Genomic DNA, 27,610 nt, shown 5'->3' on the forward strand with positions numbered 1-27,610 from the left:
AAGCACCACACATGAAATTTAACAAACTGGCACTTTAGGATTGTTTATGTGCAGGAAGGGGCAAATTCCGACACATAACCAATCCTCCCCTGCACATAGACACCCTTGCACTCTGGTGCAAGGATGCCTGCGTTGGCAGTAAGTTGTGAAACTTAGCGCAATCGCAGGGGAAAATCAAGGCTGCCCCATGTGCTTGTGAATATGGAGCAGCCTTGCTTTTCCGAAGTCGCGAAGAGAGCCAAGAAGGCTAACGCCTCTCACCGCCACTTGCTTGTGAATATTCCCCATTGTTTCTTGTCTGGGAGGTTCCAACGATGAAAACTTTGGGGGGTGGTGCAGGATTCTCCTCTTTGGCCCATGTCCAGAGGCGGGAAGTTTAAAACTTCAGCTCTACTTTGTTCTGTCCTGATTAGGTCATCTGCGCCATCACAGGTCAGAGGGAGCTACAGACGTGTAATCAGTTATGTTAGGGCCTGTAGACTGCCCTGCTGCAGTCCTGACCGACTTATCTTTACTCTTTGAAGGTACCTTGCCACTATCCCTAAGGCACTGATCATAGTAAAAGGCAGTTTAATTGTTTTCACTTCATCGCTGTTGGAAGAGACCACAATGAGGCAGTAAATGCATGCAATACTTTATTTTTTATCATTATACTTTGCCAATTGAATCTTTTTTTACCAACATAGTCACAATTTTATGTCAAGGCTTGATGACGTCCCATATCTGGATTTCACGCTTCTTTTTGGGTGATGTCTTCAGTCATTGGTCATGGATGACGTCACATGGCATAACACGCCGAAAGAGAGGGCGGGGCTGTGGATGGAAAGAGAACATTAGAGGTCATGTTCATGACATCACCATAAGCCAATGGGAATGAGAGGGTGGGAGATGATAGACATAGACATCATACATCATACACATGGTTCGTCACATAAACATAAGCCAAAAGTAGTTTGTAGTAGTTTTTTCAACACCCCTCCTCTATGTACTGATCTGACTGAGATGCAGACACTAAGGGCGTCTGCACACTCGCGAGGTGTTGTGCTATAATAGTTCTTTTGTTACTAAATGGTGCACTTTTAAGCTGCCAAACAGCTCTTTTCAAGTATTTTTGTCTGTAAGTAGGAAGCTGCAAACACTTCCGCATAGTAAGAAAGAGGGCATTTGTAAGCTGGAAGCAGTAAAGGACGGTTGGTGCTCTGCTGACCAGAAATAATTTTAAACAAACAGTGATAAAGCCAACAGTCGTCTGACAGGATAACAATGCAAAAAATATCACATGGACAGAATATCGTGTCAAAAATATCGAGGACCAATTATTGAGAGGGTACGTGCAAAGGGGTAAATATAGAGGTACTGTTCTTAAGTCCACATCTACGTACCTTGAAGACATGTATCGTCATGGCACATATATGCGGAGTGACGGTTAGTGAAACTATGCTCACTTGTAGTAACTTACCTTCACAATATTTTTGTCCTCGATATTCTTCACACAATATTTTGGAATCGGTATCCAAACACCGAACCAGTATCCAACAGTTTTTGATTTTCTAATGTAAAAGATTTTGGTGTCGCGCCAATAGAAATCCTACCTTCATAGAAAGCCCCCCGCAGGGAGAGTGAAAGTGATCCAATGGACTTCTTAAAGGATCTTTTCTTCGAGCCAGGCCTCACGAGGGTGGGCCTTCAGAAGGGGTCATGCTCGACTCTTGGCGGCTTTGATGCCACGCAAGGGAGAGTCTGGAAACCACAGTGGGGGTCTCCAACCAAACCTTGGCTTGCCTGCTTCCTCCAGAATCATAGAAAGGGGTCAGTATAGTACAAGTCACTCCAAGGGATCCGACAAGTGGGAGCGGCCCTGTTTCAGGTCACTCGATACCACACAACTCTACATGAATCAATACTCCTGGAAATCAAAAAACAACCTAATAATCTTCACCTCATGACTCTCCCGAGTGTGAAGTGGGAGGCTAACTCTTGCGGAATCATATCTCAAAAGCAACATTATTACCACATCTCAGGCAAGGGATGTTGACTCTCCTCCACGCGTGGAGTCACACAGTCTGTTTCGAGAAGTCAGGTTCTCCCTGGCAGCAGTGGGGTTTCAGCCCATATGTGAGTTCCGGTAACCTTCAGTGACTCATGTCAGGGTAAACGTGGACCCTGCAACGTGGCCGGACTGGGAACCAAAAGCAGCCCTGGCAAAGGGAAACATCCTTTACCACACAACCATTACAACGCGTAATGGTTACATTGTGGTTTTAACAACGCAAGTCGTTACACCGACTTGCACTGGAGGGCGCTCTAGAATAAGGAATAGTGTGAATTACTATTCCAACACCTTCCCTACTGTACGTAGACTGGAGTTGGAATAGTAATTCACACTATTGGTAAATCCAGCGCCCTCCAAAGCAAGTCGATGTAACGACTTGTGTTGTCAAAAACCGCAATGTAAAATACCACGTTGTGATGGTATGCGTGGTATCATCATACATTCTTTTGTATTACAGTGGCCGATATTAAGCAGCCCTGTAACAAAAAACGGCCCCTTAGGGCAAAAAAAAACGGCTCCTACCCCGGCGGCCCACTGGGGAAATGCTAAAGCTAGTCCAGCCCTGCCCTGCATCCATCCATGATTCTGCCTCTTCTTTTGGCCACTATTTAGTTATTTCCTCTTCCTCCTGCATTCCCAAACACCACAAGCCCAGGACCCCATGTCAGACAGACCTTTGGCTAGTAGGCACACTGCTTTAAATACCATGCCAGTATCCACTTCTGACCCCCTCAAGAACCACAGCAGCAAGAAATGATACACCTCTGACTTGAAGTCCCCTGAGCAGTGCTTTAAGTTGGCAGGTGGTGTCCGGTACTGAGAACCTGCCCGTTCATTTGAAAGGGAGCGTGCCGGCACTTCTCAATGCTGCGGGAATGCATTTAATAGTAGTCTACAGGCACTTCTCAACAACAAGCTATACTCTACGTAGTGAGTGCCTGCACTTCTATATCACCAGTTAACTCACTCCCATGAGGCAGTCAAGAACAGGAACCCTATGAGCTGCCTTGTTTGCTGCCTCTGTGGTGACCGAATGTGTCAATGTTTAGTAGGACCAGACCATTACTAGCTGGATCAGTAGAGAGTGATGTCTCCTGACCCAGCTTGTGTACAGTTCAAATTTAATGTGACCCCAGACAGAGCTGACATTCTGTACATGTGCTGATCACACGTGTGTGCAGTGAGGGTGGTGCACATGTATGGTACCAGGGCTGTGTTTGGTGAAAGTCTGAAAACTGGAGCCAAGTAGGATCTACTTTGGCGGGCTCCTGATCTGTTATGCTCCACGGTGAAGGGTGGATACTGCGTTCCCAGACAGTGGAAGTGTACTGACTGCATTTCTATTACCGTAGAGTGGCGACCCAGACACCGTACTAAGGGGGATAGAATTGGGGCAACCTATACAAATTCCTCTCATCCCTTCCTACTGATTTGTTCTTCCTTAGCACTGCCATTTTGATGTTATTGAGGGGTAAGGGGTGGGGCTGTAGTTTCTGTTGTTCGAGGCAAATGCATATTTTCTAGGTAGGGCCTGCCTTTTTGTCTAGCCATAATTGCTGCTTCAGGAAGGCAGATGACCATTAGGTACAGAGCTCTCACGCGTCACTCTAGGCCCTTGTTATCTACACTCCTGCTTGGAGTCAGCATCATTAGTACCTGCTGAGAGTCATTACTGAGAGTCAACCATAAGCGGACATTTGAAAGTGTAATCAAAGCATCCCACTTTGTTCCAGTTCAGGTTCATCTTGTCCAAGGAAGGAAGTATCTCTAGAGTAATTGAAGGACTATGGCATGACCAGGGCTGGTGTCTGTATGACAACCAGTCTCACACATGGATGTTGAGGGGACATCACCTGAAGTCTTTACTTTGAGTAGCTGAAAGTTTGCTGAGTAGTCTCCCTGCCTGCTAAAACAATGAAGGAGAGAGCCTTGTCCAGTGGGAGGAGAGACTGACCAGGAGGAAAAGCCAAGCATGATGTGTTGTAGGTCCTGTTCTTAAGCTCCATTTTGGAATTCCCTTTTTAGCTTGACATCTTTTTCAAATGGTGACTTTTTGCAAATTTTCTTCTTACACAAGAATGTGCTGCACATATTCTTGGTAGGCATTGTCGCCATGTAGTCTGTACATTTAGTTCAAGGGTCTCACTGTAGCCTTCCGACCCAACATCTTACTCTAGCCTTCCAAACCAACACCTTACTCTAGCCTTCCAACCTATCTAACACCTCACTCCAGCCTTTCAACCCAACACCTTAGTCTAGCCTTCCAACCCAACACCTTACTCTAGCTTCAAACACAACACTTTACTCTAGCCTTCCAACACAACACCTTACTCTAGCCTTCCAACACAACACCTTAGTCTAGACTTCCAACCCAACACCTTACTCTAGCTTCCAACCCAACACCTTACTCTAGCTTCAAACCCAACACTTTACTCTAGCCTTCCAACACAACACCTTACTCTAGCCTTCCAACACAACACCTTAGTCTAGACTTCCAACCCAACACCTTACTCTAGCTTCCAACCCAACACCTTTCTCAAGCCTTCCAACACAACACCTTACTCTAGCCTTCCAACCCAACACCTTTCTCAAGCCTTCCAACCCAACCACTTACTCTAGCCTTCCAACCCAACACCTCACTCCAGCCTTCCAACCCAACACCTCACTCCAGCCTTTCAACCCAACACCTTACTCTAGCTTCAAACCCAACAATTTACTCCAGCCTTCCAACCCAACACTTTACTCAAGCCTTGTAACCCAACACCTTTCTCAAACCTTCCAACACAACACCTTACTCCAGCCTTCCAACCCAACACCTCACTCCAGCCTTTCAACCCAACACCTTACTCTAGCTTCAAACCCAACAATTTACTCCAGCCTTCCAACCCAACACTTTACTCAAGCCGTGTAACCCAACACCTTTCTCAAACCTTCCAACACAACACCTTACTCTAGCCTTCCAGCCCAAGACCTTACTTCAGTCTTCCAACCCAATACCTTACTCTAGCCTTCCAACCTGTCTAACACCTTACTCCAGCCTTCCAACCCAACACCTTACTCCAGCCTTCCAACCTGTCTAACACCTTACTCAAGCCTTCCAGTCAACACCTTTCTCAAGCCATCCAACACAACACCTTACTCTAGCCTTCCCACCAAACACCATACTCTAGCCTTCCAGCCCAACACCTTACTCTAGCATTCCAACACCCTACTCTAGTCTTCCAACCTGCCTAGCACATTACTCTAGCCTTACAATCCAACACCTTACTCTAGCTTTACAACCCAACACCTTACTCCAGCCTTCTAACCTAATACCTTACTCCAGCCTTCCAACTCAACACCTTACTCTAGCCTTCCAATCCAGCACCTAACTCTAGCCTTCCAACCCAACACCTTACTCTAGCCATCCAACCCAACACCTTACTCTAGCTTCCAACCCAACACCTTACTCTAGCTTCAAACCCAACACTTTACTCTAGCCTTCCAACACAACACCTTACTCTAGCCTTCCAACACAACACCTTAGTCTAGACTTCCAACCCAACACCTTACTCTAGCTTCCAACCCAACACCTTTCTCAAGCCTTCCAACACAACACCTTACTCTAGCCTTCCAACCCAACACCTTTCTCAAGCCTTCCAACCCAACCACTTACTCTAGCCTTCCAACCCAACACCTCACTCCAGCCTTCCAACCCAACACCTCACTCCAGCCTTTCAACCCAACACCTTACTCTAGCTTCAAACCCAACAATTTACTCCAGCCTTCCAACCCAACACTTTACTCAAGCCTTGTAACCCAACACCTTTCTCAAACCTTCCAACACAACACCTTACTCCAGCCTTCCAACCCAACACCTCACTCCAGCCTTTCAACCCAACACCTTACTCTAGCTTCAAACCCAACAATTTACTCCAGCCTTCCAACCCAACACTTTACTCAAGCCGTGTAACCCAACACCTTTCTCAAACCTTCCAACACAACACCTTACTCTAGCCTTCCAGCCCAAGACCTTACTTCAGTCTTCCAACCCAATACCTTACTCTAGCCTTCCAACCTGTCTAACACCTTACTCCAGCCTTCCAACCCAACACCTTACTCCAGCCTTCCAACCTGTCTAACACCTTACTCAAGCCTTCCAGTCAACACCTTTCTCAAGCCATCCAACACAACACCTTACTCTAGCCTTCCCACCAAACACCATACTCTAGCCTTCCAGCCCAACACCTTACTCTAGCATTCCAACACCCTACTCTAGTCTTCCAACCTGCCTAGCACATTACTCTAGCCTTACAATCCAACACCTTACTCTAGCTTTACAACCCAACACCTTACTCCAGCCTTCTAACCCAATACCTTACTCCAGCCTTCCAACCCAACACCTTACTCTAGCCTTCCAATCCAGCACCTAACTCTAGCCTTCCAACCCAACACCTTACTCTAGCCATCCAACCCAACACCTTACTCTAGTCATCCAACCCAACACCTTACTCTAGCCTTCCAACACCTTACTCTAGCCTTCCAATCCAGCACCTTACTCTAACCTTCAAACACCTTACTCTAGCCTTCCAACCTGATTAACACATTACTCTAGCCTTACAATTCAACACTTTACTCTAGCTTTACAACCCAACACCTTACTCCAGCCTTCTAACCCAACACCTTACTCCAGCCTTCCAACCCAACACCTTACTCTAGCCTTCCAACCTGTATAACACCTTACTCTACACTTCCAACCCGACACCTTACTTTAGCCTTCCAACTCAACACCTTACTCTAGCCTTTTTGAATTGAATTGAATTGGCACTTATAAAGTGCATGGCAACCCGAAGGCCTCCCAGCGCTAGGAACCGAGCCTACCTAGATGAACGGCTTTAGACGACCGGGAACAAAAACATTTTCAACTGTCTGCGGAAGGATATAGGGTTTTCCTCCAGACAAATGTGATTTGGAAGAGCATTCCAGCTCTTGGAGGCAATGTAGGAGAATCGTCTTCCTCCACTCCTAGACCTATATATTCTAGGGACTACTGCCATGTGTTTATTTCCTGAGCGCAGCGCTCTACTGGGATAGTATGGGGAAATGATGGAATGTAGACTGGGCGGACCCTTAGAAGACAGAATCTTATGGGTGAGGCAAAGGGTTTTGAACTGAATCCTCTCTGCAACTGGAAGCCAGTGTATAGAGGCTATAAAAGCTTGCGCAGATTCTCTGTGGGAGGCATGTAAAAGCAATCGAGCTGCACAGTTCTGCACAGTCTGAAGCTTCTTTATTGTAGATCACGGGGAGCTCAAATAAAGGACATTTGCATAATCCAGACGAGAAAGAATTAAGGCTTGGACCAGCAGTTTCCTCGCATTGAAAAGGCAGCAAGGGGAGGATTTTCCTAGCCATCTTATGTAATCCATAGCAGCTTCCTGCTACCTTCCGGGATTGCTTCTTCGTGTCTAGCTTATGATCGAACCAGACTCCTAGGCTTTTTATTTGTTCTTTGGGTTTGTATGCTGCCCAGACATGTGGGCCATAGAGAGAAAGGACCTAATGGGGGAGATTTACCCAAAAACATCAGGTCAGTTTTTGCTCCATTTAGTTGTAGATATGAGCCCTCCATCCACGCTGATACTTTATCCAAACAATTGGCCACATTGTTTTCCCTGTTCCCAGATTGATTAAGGGAAAAAATCAGCTGGTTATTGTCTGCATATGTTATAATCTGTATGCCAAAGAGTTTAACAATTTCTGCCTGGGGGCTCATATAAATGTTAAAGAGGGTGGGGCTCAGGGACGAGCCCTGTGGAACCCCACAACTCAATGACATACTCTTAGATATGGAGTTGTCCTTGAAGACCTGAAATGAGTGGTCATCTAAAAAAGACTCCAGCCGCATTAGTGCAGTTCCAGATACTCCTGCTTCTCTAATCCTAGAGATCAGCAGTTGATTGTTGACGGTATCGAAAGCCGCACTCAGATCCAAGAGGACATTTGCCGCCGATCCTCGGCATCCAAGATTTTCCAAGATTCCTCAACGACTACAATCAGTGCTGTCTCTATGCCCTGCTGGGGTCTAAATCCAGTTTGCAATGGGTGAAAGCAGTCATTCTCCTCCAAAAAGGTGGACAAAATGGAGTTGACATAGTTTTCTGCAATTTTTGTGATCCCTGGAAACAATGAGATAGGACTGTAATGTGCAAAACTTCAGGGTCCGCACTTACTTTCTTAAGCAGTGCTCTCACCATGGCTCGTTTCCATAAGGAGGGGACAATCCCAGAAGCCAGAGACAGATTGATAAGTTCTAAGATAGTGGGAGCAACTGTATCAAAAGCTTGGTTCAAAACGGTAGGGGGGCCATGTCCCTCGGGGAACCTGATTTACATTTATTGAGATAGATTTTTAGAGATTTTATGTCCAGAAGGTGTTGGGCCTTCCAACCCAACACCATACTTTAGCCTTCCAATCCAACACTTTACTCTTGCCTTCCAACCTGTCTAACACCTTGCTCTAGCCTTATAACCCAACACCTTACTCTACCCTTCCAAACCAACACCTTACCTTAGCCTTACAACCTGTCAATCACCTTACTCTTGCCTTCCAACCTGTTTAACACCTTGCTCTAGCCTTACAACCTGTTAATCACCTTACTCTCGCCTTCCAACCCAACACCTTACTCTAGCCTTCCAACCCAACACTTTACTCTACCCTTCCAAACCAACACCTTACTCCAACCTTACAACCTGTCAATCACCTTACTCTTGCCTTTCAATATGTCTAACACCTTGCTCTAGCCTTATAACCCAACACCTTACTCTACCCTTCCAACCCAACACCTTACTCTAGCCTTCCAACCCAATACCTTACTGTAGCCTTCCAACCCAACACCTTACTATAGCATTCCAACACAACCTTGTCTGGTCCTCCACGCCAACGGCAGTCATTACAAATATTACACCCTGCATCTGGTCAGACCACCATCTAATTTCATACAACATACCGTATCATAACTTCCAGACTAAACTTCCACTAAAAACTAAAAAGGTGCGCCAGTGGAAAAAAGTCAACGCTGATATCCTGACCAAAGCTTTGTCCAAACACAAACAGATATCTATAACTCCATCAGCTGCCATCGACCTAGATTCAAACTACGACAGGATAACAACTACCCTCAAGCAAGCCATTGAGGAGATAGCCCCTGAAAAAATACAAAAAATAAAGGGTGCAGAAAAAGGAGCCCCTTGGTTTACCCAGAGCCTACGAGACCAAAAAAGAAAGCTCCGCTATCTCGAAAGATGCTGGAGGAAATCTAAAAAGGACACCGATAGAGATTTATACAGAACATCGTTTCAATTGTATAAAAAACTCATTATCTCAGCCAAGAAAGACTACTTTGAAACACGCATGAACAACGCCACAAATATTCAGAAAGAGACCTTCCAAATTCTGAAGGAGCTAAGTAAGAAGGAGGAAAAGGTAGATATACTGATTAATTGCGACACCTTTCAGGGATATTTTCTTGAGAAAGTAGCGTCCATATTGGCAGATATTAAGAAGGACAACCCGGTCATATACACCTTGCTACCGTCCCCTCCATACCTCTCAACCCCTATCGTCACTAGGTTTCCTGAAATCGATGCTACCTCCCTTAGACACCTAGTAGCATCCACCAAGTCAGGCTCCCCTGCTGATCCTTGTCCGCCCGATATTTTCCGACTAGCAATCCCGATCTTAGAAGACCAGATCTTAGATCTTTTGAACACCTCATTAGCCACTGGATCATTACCAACTACCTTTAAAGAGGCACGCGTCAAACCATTGATAAAAAAACCTGGGGCAGATCCAACTAGCCTAAAGAATTACAGGCCAATCTCCCAGCTGCCATTTTTGTCAAAAGTACTAGAACAACATGTACTAAAGTCCCTATCACCCCTCCTGGAATCCCACCATCTTCTCCAGGAGCGGCAAGCTGGGTTTCGTGCCCACCATAGCACAGAACTGGTAATGCTGTCAGTATTGGATGAGCTCAGATGCATGGCCGACAGTAAAAAGCCAAGCGCCCTGATATTATTAGACTTATCAGCGGCGTTTGATACTGTCGACCATGCACTGCTCCTGGACAGACTAGCTAGGTCCGGGATAAGAGAACAAGCTCTCCAGTGGCTGACAGCCTTCCTTTCAGGGAGGACACAGAGGATCCAGTTAGCAGATCAGGTCTCTGAAGTAGGTACCTTCGTTTGTGGAGTCCCGCAAGGGTCCGCGCTTTCTCCACTTCTATTCAACTTATACCTACAACCATTGATAGAATTCCTGGCAAACATGGGCTGTAAAGTTTTTAATTATGCCGATGATACTCAGCTATTGCTGAGTATCGACAATACCATATCGGCTCAGTCCTTAGCCCAAGACATATTACGGTTCACAGTGAACTGGATGTCGTCCAACTTATTGAAAATAAATCCAGACAAAACCGAGGTTCTTGTAGTTTCTACCTCTACCTCCCCCTGGAATGACCTGTTCTGGCCACAAGAACTTGGACCTACCCCAAAACCATGCTCTAATGTAAAGAGCCTCGGGATGAAAATTGACCAGGAACTATCAATGACCAACCAAGTGTCCGCTGTGGTTGGTTCATGCACTAATCTGATCAGGCAGCTACGTAAGCTCGCCCCTTTGCTCTCAAGGAGCATGCTCCAAACCATCGTCTCAGCCACGATTGTGTCGAGAATTGACTACGGCAACGCACTATACTTAGGCCTCCCTAAAAACTCCATCAATCGTCTACAAGTCATCTTGAATGACGCAGCCCGCCTGATATTTGGAGTACCTAGGCGGACTCATGCCTCTCCCTTACTTTATAGGTTGCACTGGCTCCCCTTGAAACAAAGAGTTGAATTCAAGAGCATGTGCATTTGCCATAAAGCAATCCATGGCCAGGCGCCAGCCTACATAAAAGATAGGCTCTGAATCTACGAACCTAAGCGCGCCCTCAGATTCTCCGATTCCCTCCTGCTATCCTGCCCACGTTTCAAACTGGCAACAAAAGGAGGCAGAGCTTTTTCAGTTCAAGCACCCACCATCTGGAACAAGCTACCGGAGGTGCTCCGTAGAGAGGCCAACCTTCTCCGGTTTAGGAAAACCCTGAAAACTTTACTCTTCAAGGACGCATTCACATCTCCGTAGTTAAGTTAACATCTTTATCTTCACTTCGTCCTCTTGTCGCTGTACTTTGTCAGAAGCGCTTTGAGACCTGTCGGTGAGTTGGCGCGATACAAAACTCAGTTACAAATTACAAATTACAAATTACAACACTACACCTTATTCTAGTCTTACAACCCAACACCTTATTCTAGCCTTACAACCCAAAACTGATACTCTAGCCATCCAACTCAAAACCTTACTCTTGCCTTACAACCTATCTAACACCTTACTTGAGCCTTAAAACCCAACATCTTACTCTAGCCTTCCAACCCAACACCATACTCTAGCCTTCCAACCCAACATCTTACTCTAGCCTTCCAACCCAACACCTTACTCTAGCCATCCAACCCAACATGTTACTCTAGCCTTCCAACCCAACACCATACTCTAGCCTTCCAACCCAACATCTTACTCTAGCCTTCCAACCCAACACCTTACTCTAGCCTTACAACCCAAAACTGATACTCTAGTCTTCCAACCCAACAATTTACTCTAGCCTTACAACCTAACGCCTTACTCTAGCCTTACAACCTGTCTAGCACCTTACTCTAGCCTTCCAACCCAACACCATACTCTAGTCTTCCAACTCAACCCTTTACTCTAGCCTTATAACCTGTCTAATGCTTCAGTTAGTTTTTAACAGTTTATTTTTATGGAATATTTTATGGAAGTATTAGAAAATATGTTTGTTGCTTTAAATTTCCACTAATGCAGATACTTTGAAAAATAAATTGACATTAATGGGAGAGAAGACTTTTGGAATGCCAGCCATCCACCATGTTAAACAATTCAACATCGACATATATGCAATATTAAGGAATACATGTGGATGAGAGGCGTAATATGTGAAATAGAATTAAAGATTACTATAACTCTGAGTCTTTCCTAGATGAAGTTCAGCCAACCCTAGCTAGGAAACTGTATGTACAATCTAGGCGTGGGTCACTCCCTCTGCGCTCTTTAAACAACAAATGGGCAGGCACCGTTCCCGCAGCATGCCCGGCCTAGGGAAAATCGGAGGAATCAGAGCTTCATGTGTTTTTCTTCAGCCCATCTCATGGAACATTTAGATCTGGATGGTTGATCTGCTGTGCAGAAATCAGGGGACCGAGGATTGTGCAGAAGCATTTAGGCTTCCGAAATACGATACCCAACAATCGATTATATATGCTGTCTCAAGATTCCAGTTTTCTATGTGGTTCACGCGTAAGTCACTCTTGGGCCTTCAGTATTCTCACCTAAGCCAAACCGTTGTGTTTTTGGGGAAGGCCCAGGCTAGTTGGGGTCCGTGCTTGCTCGTTCTAATAGCACAAAGCTCTTCCATGGGGCAGGGATTGTGGGCAGTGGAGGGAGGAGTCTAATTGGACTTTCTGCTATTAAAATATAACTGCATTATAGGAGGTTTTCTGAAAATGGTGGAAAATCTGGTCCTTTATCTGAGTGATTTAACGACTTGGATTTTAGCGTACTGAAGTTATTCTTGGGACTTTAGTACTCACACCTCAGCCTAATTGCCGTTCCCTTTTGGGGGAGGTACAGAACAGTCTGTGGTGCGTGCCCGCCTTCTTTGATAGTATACAGGCTCTCTATTCGGCAGGAAGTTTTGGCAGAGGAGTGAGGAGACCAATCAGGCCTTTTTAATCTATAATTGCTCCTTAGAAAACTCTTTGAAATGGTCTGAATATTTCACCCTTTACTAACTGAGTTTTTTTACTAAACAAGATTTGTTCTTATTTTACGAAGGAAAAATTGGAGATTTAGTTTTGTATTTTGATCTAAATATACTATTTGTCTTTATGGCCAAGGCTGAAACGCTGAAGTATTAACTGAGGTGCACAGAAACGTTTTATAAAACAAGGTTTTAGAATTACTGCTGCTTGACCCCGGGCTATGAAGAGTGCTGTCCAACTAAGTGAGTCGTCCATAAACTACTTTTTTATTCTTTTTCATCTCGATGTAGATAAAGAGACTCACACTCCTAGTGGAGACATTTTCCATCTGTACAAAACTGGTTTGAACCATCTAAAAGAAGACTGTGTTTACATCAATCACGAGTCCCAAGATTAAGTTAGATAGGCATGGAGGAATATAGGCCTTTTTTTCGCACGCCATAACAACGCGGTTGTTACAACGACCGCGTTGTTATTTCGCATACTGTTACAACGCACGTCGGAACAACGACTTGCTTTTAGGGGGCGCAGGATGTTGGAATAGTATAATTTACTATTTCAACTCCAGTCTGTGCGGACACTAGGGAAGGTGTTGGATTTTAAATCCAAAACCTTCTGCCCCCTAACGCAAGTCATTTTTCCGACCTTCGTTGTAACGGAAAGCTAAATAACAACGCGGTCGTTGTAACGACTGCGTTGTTATGGCATGCGTTGTTTAGCATGCAAAGTAAAAGCTGTTTACCGGCATGGAGTAGACATCCAACTTGGCACACCCCTTTAGTCCAGTGTTTAGTATTTTTGGCGGGTTTATATTGTTTCGAGCTCATTGTCCATTCAGAGGACGTTATAAAATGCTTGAATGGACATTTATTGGTAATGGGAATGTGCACTTAAAATGGTGGCTATTTATGTACTGTATGTATGTATTGCTTTTGCACTTTTAAGGTAATAAGACTGAAATAAAGTATTTTGATGATGAATATACAGTACGATGGCCTTCGATGCACATGGGTTAAAATGAAGTTTATTTTTATTGCAAAAAGCTGAGAAGGACAATTCTACCCTTTGTTAACACACTTCAATTAAGAGCATTTAAAAGAGCCGTGAAGGGGTACCGCCTACTCTTTAAATGGGTAACTAGTCACAATATCGAATTTAAAATATTGAGTGGACAAAATATTGAGTTTTTAATATTGAGTGGACAGGATATCGACTGGCAAAAATATAGTGGTAAGAATATCGACAGGTAGGTAAGAAATATCGTTTTCCATAATATCAAAGTTAGCAATATCGATTGTAAAAATATCATTTTTAATATTTTTGACTTTTTTTAGTGTTTTGTATGTTAGTATGTGTTACAAGTATGTATTATTTTTGTAATGTATGTTTGAATTTTTTTTAAAGTAATGAATTTTATGTTAATTAATTTTTGCGTAATTTAATTGCGTAGTGGGTTGTGGGTTTATAGGGGAATAGGGTGGGAAGTAATTTAATTATAATTAATGAATTATTTTATTAATTAATAATTTAGTATTTAATAATTTAGATTGTTGAGTTAATTTATTTATTAGTAATAATTATAAATTGACTAATAACAATCAATAATTAATTGTCAATTGTGTTTTTCTTTTATTCGTAATTAATTAGATATTAATTATTAATAATTAATTTGTAACTATGTTAATTGTGCACTGTTTTAGGAGTGGGTTGAGGGTTGATAAGGGAGTAGGGTGTGAAGTAATTTAATTTTAATGTCATTTTTGATATTTTTATATAATATTTATTAAAAGGTATTTTATAGTGTTAATTGTGTGAATTAATTTAGATTTGATGTTCTTAATTTATTGTTAATTGTTATGAGTTAATTAATTAATATTTAATTATGTTAATTTATTAATATTTAACAATATTGTAGGTGACGTTTATAGGGGAAAATGGTGGGAGGTAAATTAATTATATTGCAGGAGTGGGTATACTAAGTTATTTCCCTATGCTATCCAACACTTTCCCTACTGTTACACTTGGTGGATTGGGAATATTAAATTATTCCCAGCCGTTATACAACACTTTCCCTACTGTTGCACTCGTTGGAGTGGGAATAGTAATTTTTACCCACCCGCTATCCAACACTTTTCCTACTGTTGCACTCACTGGATTGGGAATAGTAATTTTACCCTCACGCTATCCAACACTTTTCCTACTGTTCCACTCACTGGAGTGGGAATAGTAAATTATTCCCACAGACGCTATCCAACGCTTTCCCTACTGTTGCACTCACTGGAGTGGGAATAGTAATTTTACCCTCCCGCTATCCAACACTTTTCCTACTGTTCCACTCACTGGAGTGGGAATAGTAAATTATTCCTACAGACGCTATCCAACGCTTTCCCTACTGTTGCACTCACTGGAGTGGGAATAGTAATTTTACCCTCCCGCTATCCAACACTTTTCCTACTGTTCCACTCACTGGAGTGGGAATAGTAAATTATTCCCACAGACGCTATCCAACGCTTTCCCTACTGTTGCACTCACTGGAGTGGGAATAGTAATTTTACCCTCCCGCTATCCAACACTTTCCCTACTTTTGCACTTACTGGAGTGGGAATAGTAATTTTTACCCCTACGCTATCCAACGCTTTCCCTACTGTTGCACTCACTGGAGTGGGAATAGTAATTTTTACCCCTCTGCTATCCAACACTCTCCCTACTGTTACACTCACTGGAGTGGCAATAGTCATTTTTATCCACCTGCTATCCAGCACTTTCCCTACTGTACCACTCGTTGGAGTGGGAATAGTCATTGTATCCCCTAAGCTATGCAACATTTTCAGTATTGTTATATTTAATATAGTGTAAAATATATATATTTTTTTAAATATGTATTTTAATGTTTTAACTTATATGTAATTTAGTTTAATATTCATATTATAGGTTTATTTATATATGTATGTATTTATATTTTAAATTATGTTTTTAATGTTGTATAATTTATATTAATTATTTTCGAATATTATTAAGTTAATTTGGAAATGCATGCTGTATTACATTACATTTATTATTTATTATTTTAATATTTTTACATTCTTTTTAAGAAGTTTTACTTTATTATATTTATAATTTAATTAAATTTATATTACTTTTAAAACCTTTAAAAAAGTCGATATTTTCGCAAACTATATTATTAACAATGATATTGAGGATTCAATATTTTTGTATTTACCTTTTGTAGATAGGAAGTTGATATTCCTCAATATTTGTACCTCAATATTGTGGCAGCTCGATATTCTTCTCCTCGCTTTAAATACAAGAGTCAATATCAAACACCTAAAACTGCAAGTAGTGAGTCCAGAAACCACAATGGCAGCAGTGACGAAGCGCTACGCGAACCCCTTACAGGCGACAACAAAATCTGCCCCTGACGTTATTTGTTAATTTGTGTCAGATAATCCTCACACTTACACCTATTGTGCAAATAATAATTAATCATAAACTCAGATCCATCCTCTTAGGTGAATCAGGAACAAGTTTTCACAAGAGTTTGACTGTCTCAAATGAAAAGTTGGATCATGGATAAAAAATTATTACCCCCCAAGTAGGTGAGAATTAGTTTCTCCTTCGCTACCATTGGCAATGTTTTATGATTTTAAACCAGTGTGAAATGTGAAAACCTGAAAATGCTAATTATGCATTGCTTTTAAAGACTCTAGCTGTGTATTTGATCCGGTGGAGCAGCAAAATAAACCCAGATCCCAGTTGCAAATGATCTAAAACAGGGATGTGTGTTGGCGCCCTTACTCTTTTCACTTTATTTATCCGACTTTTCACGTTTTATAAATTATCTCAACCCTTCTTTCTGAAATCGGGGACTCATGAAAATTCTGGATTAATGTATTCTGCTGACTTGGTGCTAGTAGAACCCCCGGGGGAGGGGGGGGGGTTGGGGTAGCAGAGACAGTTAGATGCATTCACGAACTACTCAAATCCACAATCTATTGGGTAATGAAAATAAACCAAAATTGTAAAAATGGGAACACGCGACTGTCAACTCTGGGAAGTGGTGATCCAATAACAAATGTCTTGGGGCAGTTCAAAGCTTTACTGACCTAAGATTTAGAATGAATAACAATCTATCTTGGTCAAGTCACCTCCAAATTCAATTAGCAAAAGCCTGGTTTGGATTTTGTTTTATGTCTTGGGAAATAAACTTGTAATGTTTTTAAATAACCTGAACACCTCTAAAACCTATTACTTTCATCACAAAGATGAACACATTCAGTCACAGGTGTGGGAGACCCAGAGACATGTTTCTGTTTGCGGTCCTCAACCCCAGTTGAAAGTCTGAGATTAGAAACCACAAAGAGAGAAATTAGATATCCAGCATTAAAGGGGGGGGGCACATTGTTATCACCATCTCTCTAAGGCTGCATCACTTGTTATGAAATAGACAATTTGGACCGTTTTACTAGATATTACCAGAGCAGATATTCACAATGGAACTACATCAGCTAGTATGAAATTATAGTTGAACATATATATAAACAAAAATATTTGAATAATGATTTTTCTCATTGTGTAAATATTAAAACGTTACATTTTAATTGTTCCATTGTGAAAACGGGGGACATCCAGATTTACTTAAAATCAGACCTTGGCCTAGATATTAGAAGGTTTTACACGCATTTTAAATATGGAAACCTACCAATAGATGAACATTTTTGGCTACCAATGAAAGACGGTAATAGGACCTGGGCTGTCAATTATGTCACTCTGTAACTAGGATCTGATTCATGTGCTTTGTGTACGTCCAGGGTTAGTATTTTAAAAAAATGTATATTTAAAACTGATTTTTATAAGAGAAAATGTTCAAACCTTTCAAGAGCTTTGATAATTTTGTTTTACCCCAAAATAGTGAATGTCTATTATCGATTGTATACAACTTTTAATCTTTGATTATTTAAACAAGCTTAATTGTTACACGATCACTATTCTTGGACAATGAACACCCGACGTTTGAAAATAATTCCATACAGGAGGACGAGAGTTTTCCACAACCACAGATTCCTTATGAAATAGACTTCCTTTCAACCCGCCTCTTTCACAAGCCGCCGCACCGCCCCACTAGCTGATCCTTTCCTTGCCGGCCCAGAGGAGGGGCCATGATGAACTTCCACAGGCACAGGAGCACCATAAAAACAAGTGAGGCGTCCCACAGCGCAGGACGCGAGGGGCGTGCCCCGGCTAGGCCCGGACAAAGACCAGGCCAAGACGGGCCCGTCATAGCCCGGAAGAGGCTGGGCTGGCCACCCCCCTGAATTCTGCCTTTTGAGATTTGCAAGGACACTTCAGGTTCTGTCTATCTTCTGTTTGGTGTTACTATTTGTTCTTGAGGTCTAAGGTCTATAGTTGTTTTTACTATTACTGACAAGACCCATAGCAATACTTGAGCATAGGTATAAAAAGGGAATTCCTGGTGCCTCGAGTACTACCATCACCACCACGTACTCTCTCGACTATTGATAACTTTCTAACCCAGGCTGTGGACATGGTCCCAAAAGAAATAAGATTGGTGGAGCAACGCCTTTCACTCAGTAGAGTGGGCAATGCTCTACCCTCGCCTCACCCTAACAATCAAAGTCCTCCAGAGCCCCCTCGGTCGAGTACATCGGCCGAAATGAACATGTTCACACAGGAGTGATAGGCCAAGGTACCAATGCTACCAATATTGTGAAGGCCTGTCTGGGGGTGGGTGAGTTATATTTACCAGCAATAGGAAAGGAGCTGACCATAGCCCAATTGGTATGGCGGGCAGCGACCAACATTTGGAACTGGACCCAGAGAGCAGCCCTAAACCCAAATACGGGAGTAAAATCACCAAAACCACAGTAAATAAATGTCCACTCGCAAAAGGCAAACTGGCCCCAGGAATAGGCATAGTAATGAGGAAGTGCTAGCGTCAGCATCTTCTATTACTGAAGATACTTGGAATCAACTGAGTGGTCGTATAGGCGACTTATTGGATTCTAAATTACGACCCATTACTGATCGCCTAGCAATAATTGAAGAATAACTAGTAAAATTACCTGCCCCTAGGGCAATTACTTGCTCCCAGGAGAGCCAGTGCACCCTCATCAACTCCTCAAATCAGACCTTCAACCACAGGGGTGGAACAATGAATCAAGCCTCTGTACCAGACATTAGTTTGGCTTTAAATAAATCTGCTTGGAGCAACAAAGTGTACCCCACAATGGATAAACAAGCTGTCAAACAACTGGAAATATGTGATTCAAGCTAACTTTCCCTTCCCATGAATGGTCTACCCCCGCATCTGCTCCCTATGGTATAGTCCTGGTGAATGTTACTAGACTTCCAGCTGGAAGCACGGAAACCACAAGTCTCATCAATAAAACTATTCACTGGCTGAATGCTAAAGTAACTGATTATTGGAATATATCTGAAGAGATACTGATGGCTAGGCGTGTGGGGGGATTGGCAGAAAAAGTAAAGGGTATAATGGTGATGATATTTTGGTTAATTTACTTAACCCCGTGGTTGTAAAAGATATATTGTGTCAAGCTAGTGCAGGAATGTTAAAGACCAGCTCAGTCAAGATATTGCCATTCCATCCTGAAATACTGATGGGCCAAGCGATTTAACCTGTTGGACGCTCATGACGAGCTCAGCTCGTCATGAGCCACGGTGCTCGTGTGCTCATGACGAGCTGAGCTCGTCATAACGGTCCGAAAGCTCGCACGCGGGGCTAATTTTCCCGCTGTGCTGAACGTTCTATGTAAACGGGTGTGGGCGTGACGTGACATGCTCGTCATGAGCATGGGGGCGCTGTGCGCACCCCCCCTCCCCCAACACAGGTGGGGAATTAGCCCCACAGGCAAGGGGTTAAAGAGTGCATCATATAAATCTCCCCTTCAACCAACAGTACCCCAGAAAAATAGATTTACTGCCTTATCTGGGCTGGAGCATAATGATTGACGGTGCAGCAAGGAGCACAACTGCTGCTGTGTTCTGGTAAAAGTGGAAGCCTCTAGCACAACTTTTGTTACTCAAGCGACTACTAACCCAGCCCAGAATTATCTCCCTGTAGAGCGAGTGGATCCATGGCAGAAGGCGGTGCAGATTATGCATGTGTTACTTTTTTAAGCTGAAATGTTGCAGGTCTAGCTTCCAAAAGCCTGATTGAATGCTGGCAATCTTTTATATTTAATTACGACGTTGTTTTATGCAGGAAACTTCGGACCAGAAGGAGATAGCCTTTGATGGATTCACGTGTTCTAGTCTGCCAGCAGGATCGGCAACAGCGGGTAGAGCCAAAGGGGGGTTGATCGCTTGCTTCAAAGTAAATATTGGTTGTTCTATTTATCCTCTTTTCGTGGCTCAGGGGGAGGTGAAGGTTTTCTGTCTTAGATGGCATGATAATTTTAAGATTTATATGGTGAATATTTAGAACGACAGCTTCTCCAGTAAAGGAAACAGTAATTTTCAGGGTCTTTTTGCAGTAATTGATACGCTTGGGGAAAATGAAGCTCGGGCTGAACGCCCTCTTAAATTGCTGGTGGCAGGCGACTTTAATGCTAAATTAGGGCACTTTCCATCTCTATCCTCAAATACTTTTGTACCACCTGACTGTGAAGTTGACTGCAATCTGATGGACACTAGAGGGCGGGTACTCTTTTCCCTGTTGGCCGACCCGGGGTTTGGCCAATAAGGTCCATGCAGGCTGTGACATTCCTACTTTTATAGGAAGGGGTGTTGGGAGCACTATAGATCTAGGGCACGAATACGATGCAGTTAGGAAGGCCTCCTAATGGCATTTGCTCCTTCTGAATCGAATCAGTAATGTGTCTTCCCAACCGAGGACCAGATTACGATGCGGTTAGGAACATAGGCTCCCAATGAAGTCAATGGGAGTCCAACCAAATCGTATCTGGAAGCATCCGGATGCATCATACTCAGTCGGTCGGACTCTCCCGATCCATGTCGGTTGGAAACCATTCCCAAACCCATTTGATCGGGAAGATTTCCCAACCGCATCGTAATTGGGACCTATATCTTTAGCTCTTGGAGCATGCCTCCAAATAAAATAAACAGCGAGGTCCTTACTCAGATTTACTGTGACCATAACCCCTTCTTTGTGCACCTAAGGATCCCTTTTGCCCAACATAAGTTTAAACCAATACCCCCCAAGGGGTCTGATGGAGCCCCTGCTTTCACTGATCTAACAATCTGCGAAACCTGGTCTACGTTAGGAGGGGTCAAAGCCTTCAAACCGTCGCCAGGCTGACAAAGAGGTGAAGAGGAATGATTCACTTGAGGCTCAACAGGATAGGTGAAAAATACAATGCCAATCTCTGTAAGGCTTCTATAAAAATAGCAGCAGATAAAAGATAGGATGACTTTAAAAATAGAAATCTACGATGGATCGCACACCGCTAGCCCATCCTCTGGATCGCCCCTGAGCACTCTGGTATATGAAGTGCGTGTAGATTGAAGAGTTGAAACAAAGTTCATGAGTGGTTCACCAAAGTTGGTGCAAGTAAGTACTTGTAGTTCCCAAGATCTATAGACCCGAGACATGGCCCGGTTTCCGGAATAGTTTCCCTCATCAGTAGAGAAAGGATTTGGGGTGAATGAGAAGGCCGCCAAGTAACTGTCACAGGCCTCGGTGCCTCTCTGGCACGCATGTGCGTCTCCAAAAGCTCGTCAGCTTAGGGGCTCATGGGAGCCCTTTAACAGAAATCTGACTTTAAAAATAGCAGCGAAGAAAGACAGTTTTTAGGACTCTGATAATTACATTGGTATTTAACGAAGTCTGTAACCTGGATGTGCCAAGGTCATGGAGCTCTTCAATAATCGTCCCTATTTTTAAAAAAGGTAATGTGCATGATGCCAAAAGCTATCGACCGATTTCCCTGCTAGACTCCGCAGTTAAAATCATTGGGAGAGTGGTCTTGGACAGTTTACTTGACTGGATCAATAAAAAAAAGTATACTTGTCCAGTCATTATGGGTTTAGGAAGGGGCTTGGGACTATTGAACAGTGCCTCAAACTCCATCTTATTATGGCAAAATACAAATATGCCAAGGGAGTCTCTACCCACTTGGGGCTATTTTAGAGAGTATGGATATTGATGCATGCTAGAGAGGGAGAGACGGTAGTGGTGTATCCAAAAGGAAAGGACCGCACATTCACTAATAACAATTAGATGTATGATAAGTGCTGGAAATGTAACAAATCTTCATTGGGACGCTCATCACGCAAGCTCACACACTTACATGTGAGCACTGGACTGCACCCCCAATAATCTTGTTATCTACTACTTGGACATTTTTATTAAGACAATGATCACGATTCCTTCGTCCTGATTGAGCATACTTGGTCACGACATCCGTTTGGGGGAGCCCTGCGCTTGGTGTATGCAGAACTTCCCAGGTGTTTTTATCATAACACCTAGACCAGGATGCTTTGATTCCACATCCTTCAATACTTTGACATTGACTTGATTTTCCGGATTTCCTTTGTATATGGTTCCATATTTTAAATCTACATGTCTGGACAAGCCCCCATGTGACACACAACGTTATTTTTCGTCCTGCCTAGCCTTGAAAAAGTCTCTAGTACTTACCCCTAGTACTGACGAAAACACGTGTCGGCTGTCTTTTTGTCAAGCTCACTCCCATGGATTTTTGAATAAAGAACATAAGAAACTGAACATTCTTGTTTATTTGTGATGTCCAACCACCACTGTTATTGGAAAACCTCTGTTTATCAAGAAACAACCAGGAGACTTATTAGTCTGCCCCTGTATACTTGCATGTTAGGAATGTGCTAGATTTGACCCTCTTGCTTCATGGATATTGATGCAGGTTTGGTTTTATTTTCTAGAGACTTACATCATGATCTCACAGCATCAATTTGGTATGGCAGTGCTGGCGCATGTACACATCCATTTAGCATCAAACGTGGGGTGCGCCAGGGATGTGTCCTAGCCCCAGTCCTATTTCTCTTTTACACTAACGATTTGGAGAAAACACTGATATCTGTTGCGGCAGAGAACCGCACATGGAGAAAAAGACTGTACCCGCACTTTTGTATGCTGACGATGCGGTCCTCCTGGCAAGGACGGTCAACAGCCTCAAGAAACTTATTTCTAGTTATGATAGCTTTATGAAGGCCCTGGGCCTGGAGACTAACTGAAAGAAAACTTTCACCATCGTATGTGGCTCCAGAAATACGAAAACCTGTACCCTAAATATTGATGGTAAAATACTAGGTAGGGTCGGCACCTTTTCTTACCTGAGCATAGATTTCGATGACGGATGTACATGGTCAACTTGTACCAAAAATAGGATAACTCGTCACACCCAAGCTGTAGGTACCACTTCAGCACTCGCAATGTACATTGACCAAAAACATAACGCCCCGATTTTGGATATTTATAATCAAAAATGCCTCCCAAATTTAATGTATGGAATGGGTATTTGGGGATGGAGGGATGTTCATGCAATGAAGAGGGAGGAGAATAGATTCTGTAGCCTCCCTCAACCCCGCATGTCCCACTGCACCTGGAGCTAAGCATGGAGTATTTCAAAGAGATCATCAATGCTGCCCCGTTGGCTCTCTGGTGCTCAATTCAGTATAACAAAGAAGCCGCTCTTCGTCGTGCAGTCATTAGAGATTGTTTATCCTTTACCCACGGTCTGGCTATTCCATGGCTAAAATATTTTAAAGATAGTTTTTTGGCCCCTGGTTGTGTCCAGATGTTTGAGCATCCCGAGTCCGTCCAAAAAAAGCACAAAACATGGGTTCAGGATCGCTTTCGTAAGTATAAACTAGAGATGAGGGAATTAACGGAAGTTTACAAACCTTTAGTCAGAGATTATTGTATTATCCAACCGGTAACGACAATCGCTCCATATTTATTATATGTGATCAACGTCCATGAGAGAACACTGTTGGCAAGATTATGGGTAGGTTCTGTTCGCTGGTTAATATGTTTTCCTTTAAGTCAATAGTTCACCTGCCTCTATTGGTACCCGTCCTTGTGATGTGCAATCTAATCAAACTATTTTACACTTTGTCTTTTTCTGCCAATTTTTTTTTTTTTAAGTTCAAAAAGCTTTATTGAGCTTTACACATGTACCACAGCTGTGTGCCTACAACCCGGAGTTTTCTGCCAATTTTATTTGCAATTTACTAAGGAAGTTTTTATCACCTTTGCTGCGTAGATACAAATGTTCTAAATGCAAAGCTGCTCTATTTTGTTTATTGCAACTCAATGACTGTAAAGCATGCTGAGCAGTTGCTAGTTTTCTGAAATGCACTTTAGCCCAACAAAGGTTTTGATAAAACAAGCTTTTATATTTGTTTTAATCAAATATTGCCAGCTCCGTACTGCAAAATGTATTCTGTTTTTACTTTCCTCATTCGAAAACTATGCTGTTTTGTCTGATTTGATGTTTTTGGAACCAATTTTTATGCACTGTCACTTTATCAAATGTGAATTAACAAATGACCACTACTTTTTCACCATAGAAGTTTCTTTTAACATGTTGTGTGGTTTATTGTATGATTATTATATTGTGTGTATATTTTATAATCTGCCCCTGGAAGATCGAATGAAGACAATTGAATCGAATTGAATTAAATTGAATTGAATTGACCTGCACCAGCTATTTCTTTTTTTTTTCCATTTCGCAAACACCTTCAGACCTACCTTTTCTTCTGACATCAGTATTTCCACTGGATTGTGGCCAATGTTCTCTGAGAGCCAGAACACTTCCACACACTTTATAAATAAATTAACATAAAATAACATGCCATATAAGGTTCTCAAAATTGAGTCTAAGATAAGACTACACATATGGGTGTAGGCCTAAACAGAAGAGAGAATTTGGGCTTAACTTGTATCTTGGATGTATGTATACTCCGTTGCAAAGGAATATACATAGCGCAAAGGTAATGATCTGCCAGCCAAATTCAAAAGCAGTCGTACCTTCGATTTAACCCCTCCGACGCTCATGACGAGCTGAGCTCGTCATGAGCCACACTTCTCGTGTGCTCATAATGAGCTGAGCTCGTCATGACCGTTAGAACGCTCAGGTGCGGGCTAATTCCCCTGCTGTGCTGGGCGTTCTAAGGAACGGGCGTGGTCATGATGAGCTCAGCTCGTCATGAGCACACGAGAAACGTGGCTCATGACGAGCTTAGCTCGTCATGAGCACCGGGGCGCTGTGCAGCCAAGGGGTTATTCCCGTCAGAGACCACTCCGCCTCCACTGTGGTTAAACCCCTCAGATGGCCCTGCAGACCTCTAATTCCACCCACCAAATATAAACGGGCGGAGTCAGAGGTCAGTTTTCAGTGCCCGTCACCACCAGGAAAACACCAGAAGTCAGGGGCAGTGAAAACTGCTAAATGCACCTCTTAAAATGGGAGCGCTCCCATGGCGAAAGGCGCATTTCCTTGTTTATTTCCAAAAAGAAAACCTTGCTTCAGGATTTTATTTTTGAATGTAAAAAAGAAAGAAGTTTGGTGCAGGGCTCCGTAATGTTGACGGAGCCTTGCACCCAAGTGTAACAGCATTGACGGGAACCGCCATAATGGCCGTTCCTGCCCGTGCTTTAGACATGATCACTAGCTTAGTGGTCACCTCCATCAGGGCGACAGAGTAATTTACTCTTCCTGCCTGGTCGCCATTATGGCGGTTCCCGTTAATGCTGTTTACAGTTGGGTGCAGGGCTCTGTCAACATTACGGAGCCCTGCACCAAACTTATTATTATTATTTTTTTTTAATCTAATTTATTTATATGGCGCCTGCCATTATATAAACGAGGTCCCTAATCTCAGAGCTTGAGGGAACATTAATTCACAAATTGAGATTGCCTAAAATCATATCATTTTCATGCCACATAATTTTAATAGAAACAAAATCACACAGTAAATAGCTAGACTTCCTCTGCTTTTAAATAACAATAAACCCCTTTCATCTACTTGAGGGTCCACAATCCCAGCATCAGAAAATGTGCAAAAGAGGCGCGGGTGCATGTGGGAGGAACAAACCTCTGCTCAAAATGAGGCGGGGTTACCTGGGAATTATCATTTGAAATACTTCATTGGAGAAGTTTTGAACTTGATGACGTCATCGAGGAGATCCTGGAGGCGGGGGCGGTGCTCCGGTTTAAACAGGTTGACATCTGAACCCAGGAAGTAATGGGGTAGATTTCCTTGCCGGAGGTAAAACACAAGATAATCCACCAACCTAGCGAAGCTCACCGCCAGGTCCTTCCAATCATTCTCTGAGTGGTACTGCTCACAAGCCCAGAACAACACAGTCTGTAGGAACAAGCACATTTACTGGTTAGTCGCAGCAAAGATACTCTAAACCGTCTCATCATGCCATGTGCGAATCACTTAATTCAATGGTTTTTGTGGCATTTGTCTTTGGTAATTATTTAAGACGTTCCTATGTATCAGTGGTGGCTGGTGAGATTTTAAAGTGGTGAGGCGCAAACGTTTGGGATAATTGCCATGTGGTGAGTGAGCATAGTGAGTGAGCCTGACTGCCGTAAAGGAGGACCGGAAGGCTCCCCCCCTCCTCTTCTCCTCCCCCCCCCCCCCCACCCCACCGGAAAAAAAGAGTGGGCAAATGGTGCATTTTCAAGCAAATATGAAAAAGAAAGAAGGTTAATAAAGCAATTGTGAAACTGTAATTATGACATCAATAAAGAGATTTCATATATCACATTGCAACACCTGTTCTTTGTGCACTGCTACGTGCTACCCTTGCATTTTTAAAAATCCCAGACTTCAGTCAGGCATGCAACTTTGATGACAGCACCCCCATTCTGAGAATCATTTGAGCCCGGTTGGGGCCACCCATGGAATCTGTCACCAGGCAGGCCCTGCGTTGATAGCTTATGTCCTGACACATGGCTTGCATTGTACTGCCCGCATTTGAGAGAGCCTGCTTACAGCAAACCAGTGAGCTTATTATGTAGACTCCATGCGACCCATTAGTCAGGCCATAAAGACAGCACACAGCAGGGCCAGCTTTAGCATTGATAGCGCTGGGTGAGATAATGTTTGTTGGCGCCCCCCAATGACCAGATCCACAACGGATACCCTTACTAGCACCCTTTAACAGTGCCCCTCAAGTCTCCATAACTACTCTCTCTCTGAGATGCAATTAATTAGTATTATAGCGCCACTCATACCAGTGTAGGGTGTCAGAGCACTTTACGTCTCACACACATTACACCGAGACAATCAATCATACTTGTGTAAATTAGTGTATAGGAAATGTTACGTTCGACAAAGGACTACAAGATGTAGAAGTCACATGTCATCTAAACTGCTAGACAATATATTTTAAGAGTGCTTGGTCTGGAGAAGCACAAACTCAGAATTTAAAATCTAACACCATGGTTGGGGTTCTCTTTAGTAATAAGAATGGATTCATATGGAAATTAACCCTTCATACAACATTAGGATCATGAAAGACTCGGAAAAATCACGACACTCTAAACTATACCATGCAGTTTGCATGCAGCTCTTTGATGACAGTTAATATCTCACTGTTCTCTATTAGGATTTTAACTTATAAACTGAAAGTCACAAAAGGATATATCTGACAAAAGCAGTAATCCACTTATATGCACTGTGTGATCTGTATGGTACACGTTCT

General features: G+C 42.9%; 1 long non-coding RNA gene across 1 annotated transcript; it reads right to left on the reverse strand.

Annotated features, from left to right (window-relative positions):
* Nucleotides 1-622: 622 nt before the first annotated feature.
* LOC147668827 (uncharacterized) lies at nt 623-26,146 on the reverse strand. Its single transcript, XR_015303796.1, has 2 exons — nt 26,013-26,146; nt 623-813 (listed from the first exon to the last, which is right to left on the reverse strand). It is a non-coding gene; the product is annotated as an uncharacterized LOC147668827 (long non-coding RNA).
* Nucleotides 26,147-27,610: the final 1,464 nt, after the last annotated feature.

The sequence above is a fragment of the Lissotriton vulgaris genome, unplaced genomic scaffold (genome assembly GCF_964263255.1).
Source record: "Lissotriton vulgaris unplaced genomic scaffold, aLisVul1.2 SCAFFOLD_2281, whole genome shotgun sequence".
Taxonomy (NCBI): domain Eukaryota; kingdom Metazoa; phylum Chordata; class Amphibia; order Caudata; family Salamandridae; genus Lissotriton; species Lissotriton vulgaris.